The following is a 14813-nucleotide window of genomic DNA, read 5'->3' on the forward strand; positions in this document are numbered from 1 at the left end:
CTCGCTGCCGGGGCATGGGGCAGGACGAGAAGGGCTTCAACAGGGCTGGGGAGCAGCCAGCCAGGAGGGCTTGAACCGTGTGCCCCGCTCCGGGGTTGGGAAGGTTGGGAAGCAGCCCGGCTTCCCTCCTAGCAAGGGACTTTCTCCATCTATTGAAGGACTGGAGACCTTCCAGCCAAAATGATCTGTGGCCAGTGGGTTCCACAGCTTTCTGATGTTCAAAGAAGCCACACACTGTTTGCAGTCTCTAGAATCTCCACTGTCTGGGTCTGGGAGACCAAAAAAATAAACAAAAAGGAAAAACTTAACTGTCTTGATTCCCAGGCCTCTTGCATGGCAGAGTTGCTTGGGTTATTTTTTAAAACATTTGAGCTTGTTCACTGCTAAGGAAGCAGGAATTCTGCTGAAGTGCTGGCCAGGCTTGGGATCTGCAGCTGAGTGGGGAAGAGCTGGGCACCCTTTGTAAGCACCTGAGCGTAGGGATCTGGCAAGTGTCACTCTGGGCTCTGTTTTTGTGTGGGATCAGGGCTGTGACAATGACCTTGTTCTGCAGATTGCAGCTTCCTCGGGGCTTTGCCTTTCAGGAGCTTTGCTGCTGCTGCAGAGCACACCCAAAACATGCTGAACCGGCAGAGAAAGATGCAGGTGAGGTCTCCGCTAATCTCCACTTAAACCTTCAAATGATTGAAGTATCCGGTGTTAGCGAAGGCATGAAGAAGTCAATGTTGAGTGTGGTTCCTCCAGTGCCCACTTAAAGATAATGTGTTTTCATGGACACAGTTCAGCATATAAAAGACAAGTTTCTACCTGGTTACAGCACCTTGGAGTAAATGATGAGTGCTAGGACTCCTTTTTTGCTTTATTTTTTTCCTCTTCAGAAATAGTGAAGTCAAAGTCGTTTACTATGGCCGGTGTTCCTGTAACTAAACATTTGCTCAGCACTCTGCTGAGGTTTTGCAGAAAGGTTTTTTGCCAGATTTGCAGAGCTGGCCAGGTGTCCTAGACAGGCTTTGTCCCTGAGATTGCCCAAAGCGGCAGCACTGCCTGTAGATGACAATGGGATTGGGGGCTGAATCACCTGTGGGGCATGTATCCTATAACACCGTTTTCCTGCTCTGGACAGGGAGGTGYTGCTGTGCTGCCTGGGCTTATGCCTTCCAGATATATCAAAATGCTCCAGAGGCATTTTGAGCTCAGGCTGGAAGAAGGAAACTCTGGGTGGATGCTGAGGACATGAGTGAAGATCTCTGATACAGTGGTGGGAAATCCCTCCAGAGTGCCCTAACATGTCCTATTCCATCACCAGAAGGATGCCTGGATACCTGGACCGCTTTTGGCTGTACCTCATTACTCAGAGCAGTTCGTTGTGTGTGCCTTAGGGAAATGGCTTGTTAGGGAGCTGGCTGAAATCCCAGTGTGTCCCTGGCGTTTGTGCTGCTCCCATGCTCCTGCAACACCTCCAACTCATGGAAGCACTTCTTCCCCAGTACTGCCCTTCCATAACTGCTCGACTTCTGTGGAGAGAACAAGGAGAAAGCAGCAACGAAACATCTTTGTTTTCTGGGGTTTCTCCTCATCGGCTTAATTGCAATAACATTTATATCACATAATATAGTGCAGCAGGGTTGTAATTTTCCTATCATCCAAATTGCAGGCTGAAAATGGTGTTACGAAAGGACTGTAGAGACTGAATTGCTGCTTTCAAAATGACTCCTGTTAACTGACAATGTGACCGGCAAATGGCTCCCAAAGGYAGCGTGGCTGGGAGCAGCTCGCAGAGCTCCAGCCTGGCGTGGCTGCGCGTGGCTCGGCACACGCTGAATAAAACATTTGGACCTGAAAGCAACTGTCTCTCTTCAAACACGCCTGCTCCTTGCAGGGATGCCCTGATGTGCTAAGTCCTGTGTCTTCTTGTTGCTGAAGGAAACACAGTTAAAAGGCGCTTTTGGAATTCAATTCCCTCTGTTATTTGCGGATGTTTTTGTGTCCCTACGAGCCCCATCAGCTTCCCCTGTTCTGTGTCTTTCCTGGGGTTGTGATTTTAGTGGTGCTCATGTGGGATGTGAGGTGCTGCTTCCCAGAGGTGCACAGCCAGTCGGATGAGTTAGAGACTCATTTGTGTAATTTAGGTCCTTGATGAAATGCCCGTGCTTCAGCTGTGAGCTCTGAAATCCCTGTCTGCTTTGGGAGCAYTGAGAGATGGGCTGGAAACTGCTGGGACAGTTGGTGGCATTTTCTTCTACCTATACATTTGGCTGTGAGTAGGCTTTGGAAGTCCAAATGCCAGCAGTTCAAAGGTTTTCACCCAAATGAATCCTGTCTGGATACTGGGCTTTCAGAAAACTTGTAAAAAGGCATTTTTGTGGGTGTTGARTCACTAGCTTCTGGCTGGGGTTGGGATGTTTATTTTTTTCAATGTTTTGGCTGCTAATAGAGGATTTTGCGTGATTTCCCAGTGAATAGTCCAACCCTGTGTGTGTGAGCTTGTGTCATAATCTCCGTCTTGCTTCCAGGTTTAGTTTTAGCTGTAAGAAAAATAAAATCTGATATTTGAGTCTTTTCTGAACTGTGGTATCCTGTTCCACACCACCATCCTAAAGATGACAAGCAGGGTTAGTGTATACAAAGCATATGGTGGCTCTTGCTCATGCTCTGTCTGGTCTGTAAATTAGTTGTGTAAATGTTACTTACTGTATTAAGCTCCTTTTGCTACAGATAAAGTAACTAAATGTGCTGGGAGTGAAGCTTTCTGCATGTATAATTCTGCCACAAAAAGCCTAAAGAGGCTTTTGATTATTTAAACCTGAATTTTTTTTCCTTCATTCCTTCCATGACTTCTCCCTGGAAGAACTTTTTTTTCTTTTGCGTGTCGCCGCAGCCAAGGCCTTAAAGTTTTGAAGCACCAGGTGAAGAAAGCAATTTCATGCTTCACGCCACCACTAATGTCCTGTTGTAATCTGCAGCCAGCAAGCCCCTTCCGCTGAAGTTGGGGGATAATGAAGGGTTTAACTTTTCGGTTCTGTCAAATTAGTTTGGGGGGGCACGACAAGGCCGCTTCCCTTTCGGGCTGCGGATATTGTCTGCRCAGACAAATAAGTGAGCATTACAGGTGATTCTGTCCCTGCGCTGAGGCAGAGAGCTCCCATTTATCGCCATCAAATGCATTAAGCTGCAAGTCAAAGCCCTCCGCTTTCTGCTCACCGCGAGTCTGGACCAGAAGACAATCAAGCCATAAGGGTCATTTTCTGCATGAGCTAACCTTTTCCTCTCGTAGGGTTTGAAGCCTTTGTTGACAATGAGATGCTCAGTGGGAACATTAAATTAACACTTCATATTCGTGGCTGTAAATTTACTGGCAAGCTGAGGAAAAGTCAGGGAAAACAAACACTCCATCATTTCTGCTTCATTTAGCTGCTGAATGGGGACACTCTCACCTGCAGAGAAAAGAGGTCAGGGCAAACAGGGATAATTTTAATCTGACTCTCAGCCTAGTCTTTAGTGGCAGTGGATTGTGTTGCRTTCTGCACAGAAAGTAAAGGTGAGAGCGAGGTGAGAGCAAGAAAATGGATAAGTACTATGTGAAATGCTTCAGAGACCTTGTCACGGGCAGGCAGGGAAGGATGGCGGGCTGGTTACTACGGAAACTAGCAGGCTAAATACTATTAATTTTGCAAACTACAGAATCAGTTTGCTCTCAGATAATGGCTGCACTAAGATTTCCTTGTGCCAGACAGGAGATAACGCTGAATTCTGCTGCTGAAGGCTTTCAAAACGAGCTGTTTTTCACTCTGATAATGATGCTCGATGTGACTCCATCCAAGCCATGTGTTCCGTGTCTCCCRTCTCTTTCCCAGGTCATGGCGATGGCTTTCAGGGCTGATGGGCAAATAATGCTTGTCTGCTGCAGCGCTGACTAATGTGACAGTGCTGGGTTGTCACCAGCTGTTAGTGTGTGTGACATCGGTGCCCTGGCTCCCAAAACGCTCAGAGTGTCTTAAAAATGGCTGTTTGTGGGTTTTGCCTTATTCTGCCRGTAGATGAATGTAATAAATTCTGTAGAAAGGGAAACCTGAGTTCCAGGAAGGTGTTTGGAGGCACAGCACATCTGACCGGCAGCACTTGGATCTGCTGGGGCTGCTGAGGCTATTTGTGTCAAACAACAGTTAGTAAAAGGGTTTGGATATTGGGATTATTTTTGGTGGGAGTTTTTTYTCTAGCAGGAGGTGATGATCTTGTTAGGGAGCTGAACGGGCCATGCCCAGCAGGGTTTGCCCGGAGCATCCTGCTGCCTGGCCGAGCATCCCGGGGYGGTGGGAGCGGCGGGAGGGAGGCAGGGAGCAGAGGAAGAGATTAAAGCAGAGACAGTGACAAGCCGATAATAAGGAATCCTTTCAATAGTCCTAGTCCTTGACGTGCAAGGACAAACAGCACTGCTTTTGTTCTCAAACTCAGCTTAACTTTTGGTTCAGGGGTAAAACTTGAAGTGACTAATTGCGGCCACATCTCCCAGAGGGAAAAGCAGAGGAAGGTAACAGGTGAAATGCAAAGCACAAGGTGACTGTCAACCATCTGTTCCTCTAACTCATGTTGGGGTGGCATGTCCACTACTGCAGGGTCCCCAGCCTGGCTGTCCACCCCCAGCACAGCTGGAAGTGTTAACAAATCTGTTAGTGCACTTAGGAGAAAACAGTTTGTATGGACACAGAGCCCATCAGGAAAATCTGTGAGAAGAGACTTTCATGGAGTGGGAGTATTTGCATGATAGAGATGTTATGGGGAATGGTGATTAAGAGGTAAACTGCATAAAAGAAAAATATAATAAATTCAAATACCACTTATTTTTGGCCACACAGCTTTCTGATCCAATTGCAGAGGATTGCAATGCCACCCAGCAGTGCTACAAATACTTTAATTAGCTTTCCTTGCCTGCTGACAGGCTGGAATTAATGTCTGTTTACCTGTGCTCAGGAATTTGGAGTGTGAGCAAGGAGAGCRAAAGATGCTCCCCTGATGGTGAGAGGGGGAAGATTTTAAGATCCTGAAAGCAAATTAGAAGGAGGAGGGTCAATTAACTAAAAAATCTCTCTGAAGGAAGCCAAGTGYTGCTGGTAGTGCTGCCCATGGCTTCCCCCCGATGCCGTGTAAAGGGCGGCTGTGACATGGGCAGCCCAGGAGCTGAGCTGTGTTGGCCAKACAATGAATTCACAGATTGTTTCATGGACGAGGGGTTCCTGACATCCTCACCACAGAGGGCAGCGGCATCACAGCATGTCCCCCTGGCCGGGCATTCCTGCTGGTGGCCACGGAGACGAGCTGAGGTTCCCTTACAGGCTGGTGCCAAGGGAGGAGAGAAGAATGTGGGCAGGCAAGATGGGCTGAGCATGGCCGGGGCATGGGCAGTATCCTCAGCCTGGCAGACATGGAGCCTCCCCTTGGCAGGGCTCCATGCTGGGGCCTCATCCAGGCAGGACAAGTGACAGCCTTCCCCTGTCACTTCCCAACTGCTGGAGACTTGTCCTTTGGTAGCAGAGAGGAGAGAGTTCTCCATGGAACAAAGTGTTCCTTCCTTTCTGCCCTCTTGAGTAAAGGGGGTTGTGGATTTTGGAGAGTGGGGTGGGAGACAATAAGCAGTGGAGCTGTCTGGTCCTGTGCTGGATGTGGCTGGTGTTGGAGATGTCTGAAGAGCTCAGAGGACCAGGAGAGTTTGYGTCCAATTGTCTCAGAGCAGCTGCACTGGGGGATGCTCCTGCACAAAGCCAGCAGAGCTGCTGGTGAGCTGCCAGCATCTGGGGAGGAAGATCTTCCTCAGAGGAAGGTGCTGAGGAGCTCAGGCCCGTGATTGCTGTTTCCAGAGGGATTGTGGACCAGGCAGGCTTGAGGAGCTCCTGGCAAAGCACCCAGTGCTCCCTGGGTGCCCTGAGCAAAGGTTGTRTGGAGTGGGCAGCGCTGGGGCAGGGGCTCTGCAGGGCTTGAAGCAGCCCCTGTGATCTCCTCCAGGTCCATGGAGTAGGTTTACACTGCCTGAGCAAGAATTGCTTTGCCTCTAAAATATTGCCATTTATTTTACTGGGCTCTTCAAAGATAAGGCTGAAACACACAGTCCTGCAGTTGGGAAGGGAAAATAAAGAGGATCAGGCACGACCCCCACGTACACATGATAATTTCTCATCTTGGCTTATCTTGTAAGAATTATAAGATACTGAGTAGGAAATAAATCATAATGTCAGGACCAAATGCCATTTTCTTGCTTGGTGTGATTTGCAGCATCGCAGTCAAACCGATAGATTTCATTCCCTTGCRTAAGGTTCTCCCCTTTAATTGAATTATACCCGGGTGAGCGAATAGGATTCATTCTCTGAGATACAAGGAAATTACCATTTGATGAAACAATGCTTTACTCCTCRCTCACCTGCACAAACATCCTTCAGGAAAACTATTATGCAGATATCCTTGATTACAGACTATTGTTGCTTTTGATCTCCATTTGGTGTAGCACTGCCTGAGGATTGTACCGTGAGTGCATGGAGCATCTGAACTGTCCTCAGCAGGGTTTGCTGCCTGCTCCCCAAGAACCTCAAGAGGGTGTTTTGGTTCCAGTCAATTAAAATTCTCTCTCCTGCAGGCGGGACAGTTGGCAGGCAGGTACATCAGTGCATCGTTGGGTGTGTCACAGCATCTTTAGTCACTCCACAGGGGTGGGGCATTGTGGAATAATTAATGCTAATGACCCCCAGGRACCCAATTTCCTGCTAAATTATTAGCTTGGGAAGTGATAGAAAGATTTCTGTGCTCACTTCTATGTCACTGCCMCAACTGAGGCGGTGAGGGCTGCAGTTACTGCAGTTCCAGATCTGGGGTATTGGCTGCTGTCACTGCAGCCACAGGCCTTTGAGGTGGATTCCTTGGACTTGGAGTGTTCAGTTGTCTTTGGAATTTAAACTTTCACTTAATTCCTGGTACTCACAGTTGCAAGGAAATTCAGAGCCTTGAGTTCAAACCCCAGCAGGCAAGGGAGAGAAGCCAATCCACATAATCATGAATTCCCAGCTGATGCCATGCTTTGCGGGGAAGAAGCAAATCTGATCCCTAAGCCTTGTGTTCTTGGGGCTGGCAACACTGAGATGCTTCTGCAGCAGCATCATTTTTTCACCTGATTTGTGGAGGAAATACATAATGCTCTTAAAATGGCAGACAAATTAYCTTGAATAAACTGACCTTGACAAGCTCTGAAGGTTTTAAAGCCATCCAGCCAGTGCCCAGCACTGCAGGTTCCCCTTTCTGGATGAGCTTCCTCAAGTGGGCTTCTAGTGGCGTATGAAACACAAACTGCTGACAAAAACTGTTTCAGTCAATGAGGTGGAGGGATAGCAACTAATCAGGGTACAGTGATGCTGTTTCTAATTAATTTACCAGCAGCAGCCCCTGATCTGTGCCATTATTAGCAATCTTAYTAGTGCTGTCTGCAGGAGCTGCAATAAACACACAGTTTCTCTGGGAAAACTGTGTCAGTGCCTCACCACCCTCACAGGGAAGAACTTCTTCCTGATATTGGAGCTTTTGAATCCAYAGGCTCCTTCCTGGAAGGAGATTTTGAATCCAAAGTGCACCAACTTTCCAGCTGGCAAGAAATTCAAGGAAAGGCAAAATATKCTTCCTTTTGAGATCAGTGGAGGGCACTGCTGATAGTGGTTGTCCAACAGATGTCTGGAGGTTTGCCCTGTCTYCCCTTGGCTGTTGGTGGGTTTGGGGAGTGGACAGGACTAGGCTAGATCTGGGATGCAGCAAGAAATCCTGGAGCCTTTGCTATGGCTGGCCAGACCCGCCAGCCCCCAGCCTGGCATTGGGATTACAGGCAGTGCCATGTTCCTTCAGGAGCCGTGTGCCAGGCTTTGAGAGCCGCAACTTGCAGCACACACCAATGGCTCCATTTGATTCCCTACTGTAARACCCATGTTTGGCTTCCAGTCTAGAAACAGCCTTTGGAGAGAGATTGGGCTTTGGCTGGGGCTGAGACATGAATGGCTCCTGCTAGCCTTCCAAGTGAGGAAATTRCATTTTGAGGCTGGAAAGGATTATAGGAACAGGCTCTTTGCAGCCAGTGCATTCACAGAATTGAGCAAACTTTCATTTACACCCCCCTTGCCTTGACCAAAGCTTAAGGGCTCATCATTAGTCCTCTGGTGCCCTGTGGAGCTGACAGGGAGGGCAGCCCCTTGTAGGCCTGGTGTTTTCCTGGTGTGCAGTGGGAATGGAATTTGCAGTGGGCAGCTTATTTTCAAATTTGTGTGTAAGAGATGAGAAGAGAATAMATTTTGGCTGGGTGCATATGGCCTGCAGTCAGTCTTTCACACTAATCTGAGATGAGCAAGAGCCCAGCTAAAGGTAGGATGATTTTTAATTCCTGTTCATATTTTGCCTCTCTCCCACGGCTTGGGCCTCTCTAGTCCTGGATGTGGGTGGGCAGAGGCAGCATTCCCGGAGCAGGGTCTGTTCAGCAGGGAGAGTGTCTCCGGAGRAATGCAAATTGCTGTGCTGCCAATGTTTTTCTTGACTATCCAGTAACTTTGTAATTAATGTGTTAGCTTGTTGCCAATTAACAAGCAAAACCATCTTGGCTGCCAAACGCTTTTCCACTCCCAGTATATTCCCTTTTCTCTCCTGCCTTTCATCTCTGCCGTTGTGGGGATACCTCCGCTYCAGCCATCTGGCCCTTCTCACCAGGAATTGTTGTTGTGGCTCCTTGGCCTTGTCCTGCATCAGAGGCAGCCCTCTCTGGACTTGCCATACTGCTCCATGAGTTTTTTTCCTCCCTGCATCTCTGATCCTGCTTTTCTTCACTCTTGGCTGTTTGCCCAGCTCTTTGGGATCATCTCCCTCCATTGCAGACACCCAAATTCTGTTGCTCCATCCSAGGCTCTCCCCTCCAGCTCTGCTCTCCTGCTCTATTACAGCACCAACACTCCCTTAGCACATCTCATCCAGTCACCTCTTTATTCTCTCCATATGTGGGGTGTGTGTCTCTGGCAGGATATTTATATAAATTCTTATTCACCGCCTCCATAAAATACCCATTCGGAGTGGGGCTGGGTGGGGTGACCCAGATGCACAAGAGGAAATGTTTCATATCTCGAGGAGCGCCGTCTGTGCCCCCCGGCAGCCCCTCCCGCCCGCCTATCAGATGTAGGGCTTAATGGGCTTAAGAATTAGAGCAGCTGCTTGGTGCAGAATTTATTGACTGGCTGTGCATAACGAGGGGAATTAAAATCCTAATTGGCTGAGCTGCTCCCCRTCACTTGGAGAATTTTTACTTTTCTCGGGGCCTGCTGTTTGTATCCAGGCTCCTGGGCTCTTCYGTCACTCCTGCCTTGCTCAGGTTGACAGCCTGCCCAGAGAATCTGAGAGCCCTTTAGGCTGGAAAGAACTTTTAAGATCATCCAGTCCCTGTCCTCGGGATGATGCCACCCTCTTCCCCAGTGCTTTCCAGGAGGAGGCAATGGTGACAGTGGTGTCAGGTGTCAGGCCCYGCTGAAGTTTGGCACTTTGGCTTGATGGTCTTGCAAGGGGTGAGAGTGAAGGGCCCYTGTGGGATGTGGAGCCACTGCACGGGTCACCTGTCAGAGCAGCAGGCATGACCCTGGGAGTGGCACTGTGAAATGCCCTTGYAGAGACTGGAGAGTGCTCTTCCTTCTGGAATAGCCTTGGCCACATGGCACAGCTTCTGGAGGAGACATTTTCAGTGGATTTTGTGATGTCACCCAGCACCATTCTAGTGAGGCTCTATTGCATAAAAAGGATATCAAGTGTGCCTTGTGTAGCTGTGGCCACCAGACCCTCCTGCCACATCCCCTGGGAGCTGGAGCCAGGCCTCTGCTCTGGGCTCTGCTGCAGCTCCCAGAGACCAGGAGAGGCTTTTCCTCCTGCATCCCTTGCTCTCAGAGAGCCTGAATGGGCACGGAAATGGCCTCACTTAAGGCTATGTCTCATTACTACATTAAGTCAACAACCACTTGAGTATCCAAGGATTTTGATCAAAGCTAGATATTGAAAGGGGGACAAAGAGTGGCAAACTTATTTGACTTCCACTTATTTCCAGAGCCTGTTGAGTACTCGGCTGTACTCCTCACCGGCCTGAAGTGTGCTCCTAGGAGTGCAGCCGCCTGCTCTCTGCTCCTCCATGGTCAGGAGAGAGGCTCCAGGCTGAGGGGAGGGAGGGCAGCTGCCTCCCTGCCTGTGCCTYGCCTCTGGCACCCAGCATAGAAGAGGCCAGGTGGCCCCCTGTCCTGTGYCTGAGGACAGGGACCCTGTGGTGTGGCCATCCTGCAGGACACTCTGTGAGCTTGCAGGGATGTGCTGGTGGGACAGGCACCAAAATGTGTGGGGAGCTCAAGTGTGGRTAGTCCAGAAAAAGGCAGATCCAGATTCCTGACTGCTGATTGGGGTTCAGTCAGGTCTCCTTAATTCCCTTTTCTCAGTGTGAAGAGGAGCAACAGCTGTCTGGCTTCTCCTGCCTACCTGCAGCATCCTTTGGAGATGTGAAGAGKAAGGAGGTTGGAGTAGTTCCCAGTGTGAGCCTCAAACTGGGCCCAGTGCAGGCTCCTTGGGGGACCTGCTTCAGGTGGGATTTGCCACCAAAAGAACTTCGAATTTTTGGGCACCCATCATGCTGTGACAGGTTTTCCATCTTTAACACGGACCCTCTCCTGCCTCTTCCAGCCTTGTTGAGGCTATGCTCCTGCAAAATGTCGGTGCAGCACYGAGCTGCCAGCACAAAGTGTTTGAGATTTTTACATGGAAATCAATCAGGATTTTGGATTCTGGTGGAGGCAGGACCCAGGGGTTTTATAGCAAAGCATGTCATGGTGAGCTCTGTCTCCTTAGTGCTCTGTACCTAACGATGCTGTAGTAAAAATAAAAGTAATCTACAGTAAATGTATCCTGGGTCCTTATTTAACGATAAAAGCCCCTCAGTGCAGTGAAAATAAACTGTTAGTGAGTCTCAGTAGTGTCTACAAAGAATGTACTATCTCTTGGATTAATATTAAGTCCCCTCCAACAATTCTCAGTGTTATTTGCAGAGGGCTGGAAAACAGCAAGAGGAGCAGCAGCTTTCATCTGTTTTTKTTTCTTCCTTGCAGGCACGTCTGGGCATCGTCACCTCAGGCTGAATTAGACTTGTCTGAGCATTCACCCTCCTGTCACAGAAGAAGCAAAGGATGCAACAAGGCTCAGAGGTACTCCTGCTTTGCATTAAACCCCACTTTTGTTACCATCCTGAAAACCCTTTGGAAATATGAAAGCAGAAACCTGTTCTTGCTGTGGCTGAAAGGCCATTGAAACCCAGAGAAACCCGGAGTTTAACCGGGAAGTCATGGTGAAGGCAGAGTGCAGCATGGGAATTTGCATTCAAGGGGGAGGAAAATGAGGGATTTGGGCAGAGAGTAACTGATAGGTGCTGTGAATTCATTAAAAATAGGCTATAAAAGATACACTACAAGGTTCTGGTGACAGACCAACAAAGCTTTTTCTTCCCCTTCATTGTTTCTACTGTCACAGGATCCTCACAATAGCAGATAGTTTAGCCTTGTACTCCACGGTTCGTTATCTATTCTTCTATTTATTAATGCATTCTTGGGTCTTAGTGATGTGATAAACCATCCATGCTTTTCTTTTATGGTTTAATAGGATTCTTCTGAAACCCCCTTCGTGTTTACATAACCTTGCAATTCACAGTTATCTATCATTTATTTCCTACTTTATGCACACTCGATAAAGCCATGGCAGTGAGGGGCGTTGAGCCCCCAGGTCCAGCTGTGGGGTATCTCCTCTTTGGACTCCTTAGAACAAAGCCTTCCATAAAAAACAGGGTCTTTTCCAGAGGGCTGGCCCTCAGCAAGGGTGAGAGGGAATCCAGGTTTAGTGGCACTGGGAGATCTCTTCCATCCCTCTRCAAGAAGGCGATCAAGGCTCATGAGGGTCTCCAGGCAAAGGGACAAGGGTCTCATGAGCCCCCTGTGCCAGCCCTGGCCCTGTGGATGGGCTGAGCTTGACTTCAGTGGGAAATAAACAATTCAGTGCTTTCTCTGGGAAACTCCTTTCAAGGAGCTTGGCAGAGCTGGGGCAGAAACCCCTTTTTGAGCATGGGGTGGCCTCCGGAACTTTTTTTGTTAAGCACCCTTTGGAGAATGGAGCACTAGTATCACTGTGGGGCCGCTCTCCATCAGAGGCAGAAAATCTAAATATGTCATCTAAATATGACACCAAACCTTTATTAACCATACCGGGAAAGGGATGCGAGACCTCATTTATGATTTCATTCATAATCCCTTCAAAATGAGTTGGTACCAGTATGTGATAAGTGGATTATGTGTTAGGCCCAAGTAAAGCCAGACACAATTAGTGCTTTAATAAACCGGTTGTATGCATTACTAACAACTAAGTCATAAGGGAATTGGTGTATTTACAAACCCTAATTAGTAGTTTGTTACTGTGATACCAAATTTAAACAAATCTGTAGCATCACTGACCATCTGGGTTAGAAATCTCTGTTTTGAATTTAATTAGGAAATAGTTGTGACAGAAAATTGGTCCTTATTAGTTAGCTAACGATCAGCATTGCCCTAATTGAAATGAAGAACTGGCTGGCGGGTTTGTGAGATGTTTAGATACAAGCAGAGACAATCAAAAAATATTCTCTCACTTAGGACTTTGTAAGCTGTGATGATTGATTAAATAACATCCCCCTGATATTTTAGCAGCTAAAATGCAAATGACCCAGTTATGAGTGTGCATGAGAAAAACCTGGCAATTAGAGCTGTGCATTTCTGGATTTGCTTTTAAAAGTAATTCCGCAGGATCTGGGTGATGTGGATGCTCTGGGGACACTAGCTGTGCCTTTACCTTCCCCCCACTGCATCCTCAGGAAGGGCATCTCCCCTGCCAGAGCAGGAGCATGCTGCCATCCTGGTGCTTTCCCAGAGAGCAGCTTGGCATTGCCATAGCACAACCAGCCTGGTCCTGGCACCCAGTGCTTTGGTGGGAGTCGGCTGTGTTCAAACCCTGCGGCTCTGCCCTGTGCCAAGCAGACTGTGGGTGTTCAGTGGCTGATCCRTGTGGGGGAATGACATCCGGATCATTTTCTGGAAGCGCTCTCGGGGCAGAAGTGAGTGTCCCAGCCTTGCAATCAAAATACACACGGGCCCTTTAGGACACAGGCTGCAGTTCTTAATTAATTTKCGCTTCCCCCCTTTATAGTTCTCCACAGGACTGGGGATGTTAGGATTCCTGGTAAGGTTTCCAGAGGAAAGGAAACACACACTGGCAGTAACAGCCACCCCAGTGCTGCTGTAGGAGTGGTACTGGATACCGAGGAACTCTTTCTGTCTTGGAACAGACAATGAAGTTTCTGTAGGGGCTTTAAATCACTTAATGTTGAAAGGAATTCCCCGACGGCTTCATCAGTCACTGTGTAAGATTGTTAGAGATCTCCACCAGCTAATAAATTTGATTTGGGGTTTGTTTTGCTGGCATTTGCACAAACCCTCTGAGAACTATAGTTACTGTATTCCCATACAGTATCTGAATTCCGAATTGAAATGCCCGTTCCCCTCTCCTGTGGGAGGAGAAATAAACCTTTGCCATAGAATATGAATGTCGGTTGTTTTTCTTTGTAAGCTGGTGCATTATTATTTGAGGAGATATAGTGTTTGACAAAACCATTTATTTTGTTCCAAATATTTTATTGAGTAATAAAACTCGTTTGCATTGCTGCCACATGAGGGGATTTGTGCCTGTTAGGATGTGAGGGAGGCGAGTGAAGGAATTGACCCCCGCCCTGCCGTGTGTCCCTCGGTGCTGCTGGTCCCTGTCCCGCTCCACAAGGCCATGCCTGGGGAGCTGTGCAGGGTGGGGGTGCAGGGGGCTGAGCTGAGCCCCCCAGCCTTCCCTGCCTCACCCACGAGGGTCCTGCAGGCTCAGGCGGCTGCACCAAAAAATAAAGGCRGTGTTGTTTTCTGGGCCGGGTATTTTTTTTTCCTACCCAGCACTCACAAGTTTATTATGAATGACCCCTTTTCACAGATGTTCCCATTCTGAATGGGGGAGCAGCAGTGCTTYAATCTAGAAAAATCCCCTCTGCTCAGAGCTAAGTGCAGCTGAAGGAGGGTGTCAGGCCAGGCTGAGGCCGCCCGGCCGGGAGCCCCTGGCCATAGGCTCAGGCTGAGGGGGCCAGACAGACAGATCACATCCAGGGTCTCTGAATGGAAACTCGCTGTTCTCCCTTCCCTGTYTCTGGGCTGGGGTTCAGCAAGGCTTGCTTCACACCCCATCATGTTCTTCTCTTTCCTCAGGCTCCCTCTCCTGCCCTGGCATCTCTCATCTGTGAGATTAGGCCAAGGGGAATTCTCTTCCAGCCCAAGGCTGCCCAGGCCTGGGGAGATGATGCCCTCAGAGATGCGTGGAGCAGTCCTGCATRGAAGGGATGTACCCAGGGGAAGCCAGGAGACCCTGGATTTTAATTTTTGCAGTGCTCTGCTCTTTTATGTCTCTGTTTCACACAAAGATGTTTGTTTGAAGGACTCATGATGAGTAGAAAGGTTTGAGTTCTGTTGCTTTAACACAGTCAGAACTGTCCTTTCCTTGGGTGGCAGTGCATAGGAAGCCACATGAGTGTCCGTGCAGGTGCGCTGCTGTACCTRCACCTCAGTGCTGGGTGCTGCTCTCACATCCCTGTCCCAGGAGCAGTGACAGATCCCCAGCACRGGCTGGCAGCTCCCAAGGCCGACAGGGCCACCTCGTCCTTCACCCACCAGCGGCTC

General features: G+C 48.7%; 1 long non-coding RNA gene across 1 annotated transcript in view; it reads left to right on the plus strand.

The window, feature by feature from the left end:
* LOC130582805 (uncharacterized) overlaps positions 1 to 14813 on the plus strand; it is a 69311-nt gene that overhangs the window by 18878 nt on the left and 35620 nt on the right. Inside the window, exon 3 of the long non-coding RNA XR_008966346.1 lies at positions 11136 to 11231. This is a non-coding gene — a long non-coding RNA (uncharacterized LOC130582805). The remainder of the gene's footprint in view (positions 1 to 11135; positions 11232 to 14813) is intronic.

Source organism: Malurus melanocephalus, unplaced genomic scaffold (genome assembly GCF_030028575.1).
Source record: "Malurus melanocephalus ecotype Western Australia unplaced genomic scaffold, MMel_1.1 scaffold_13, whole genome shotgun sequence".
NCBI classification, from domain to species: domain Eukaryota; kingdom Metazoa; phylum Chordata; class Aves; order Passeriformes; family Maluridae; genus Malurus; species Malurus melanocephalus.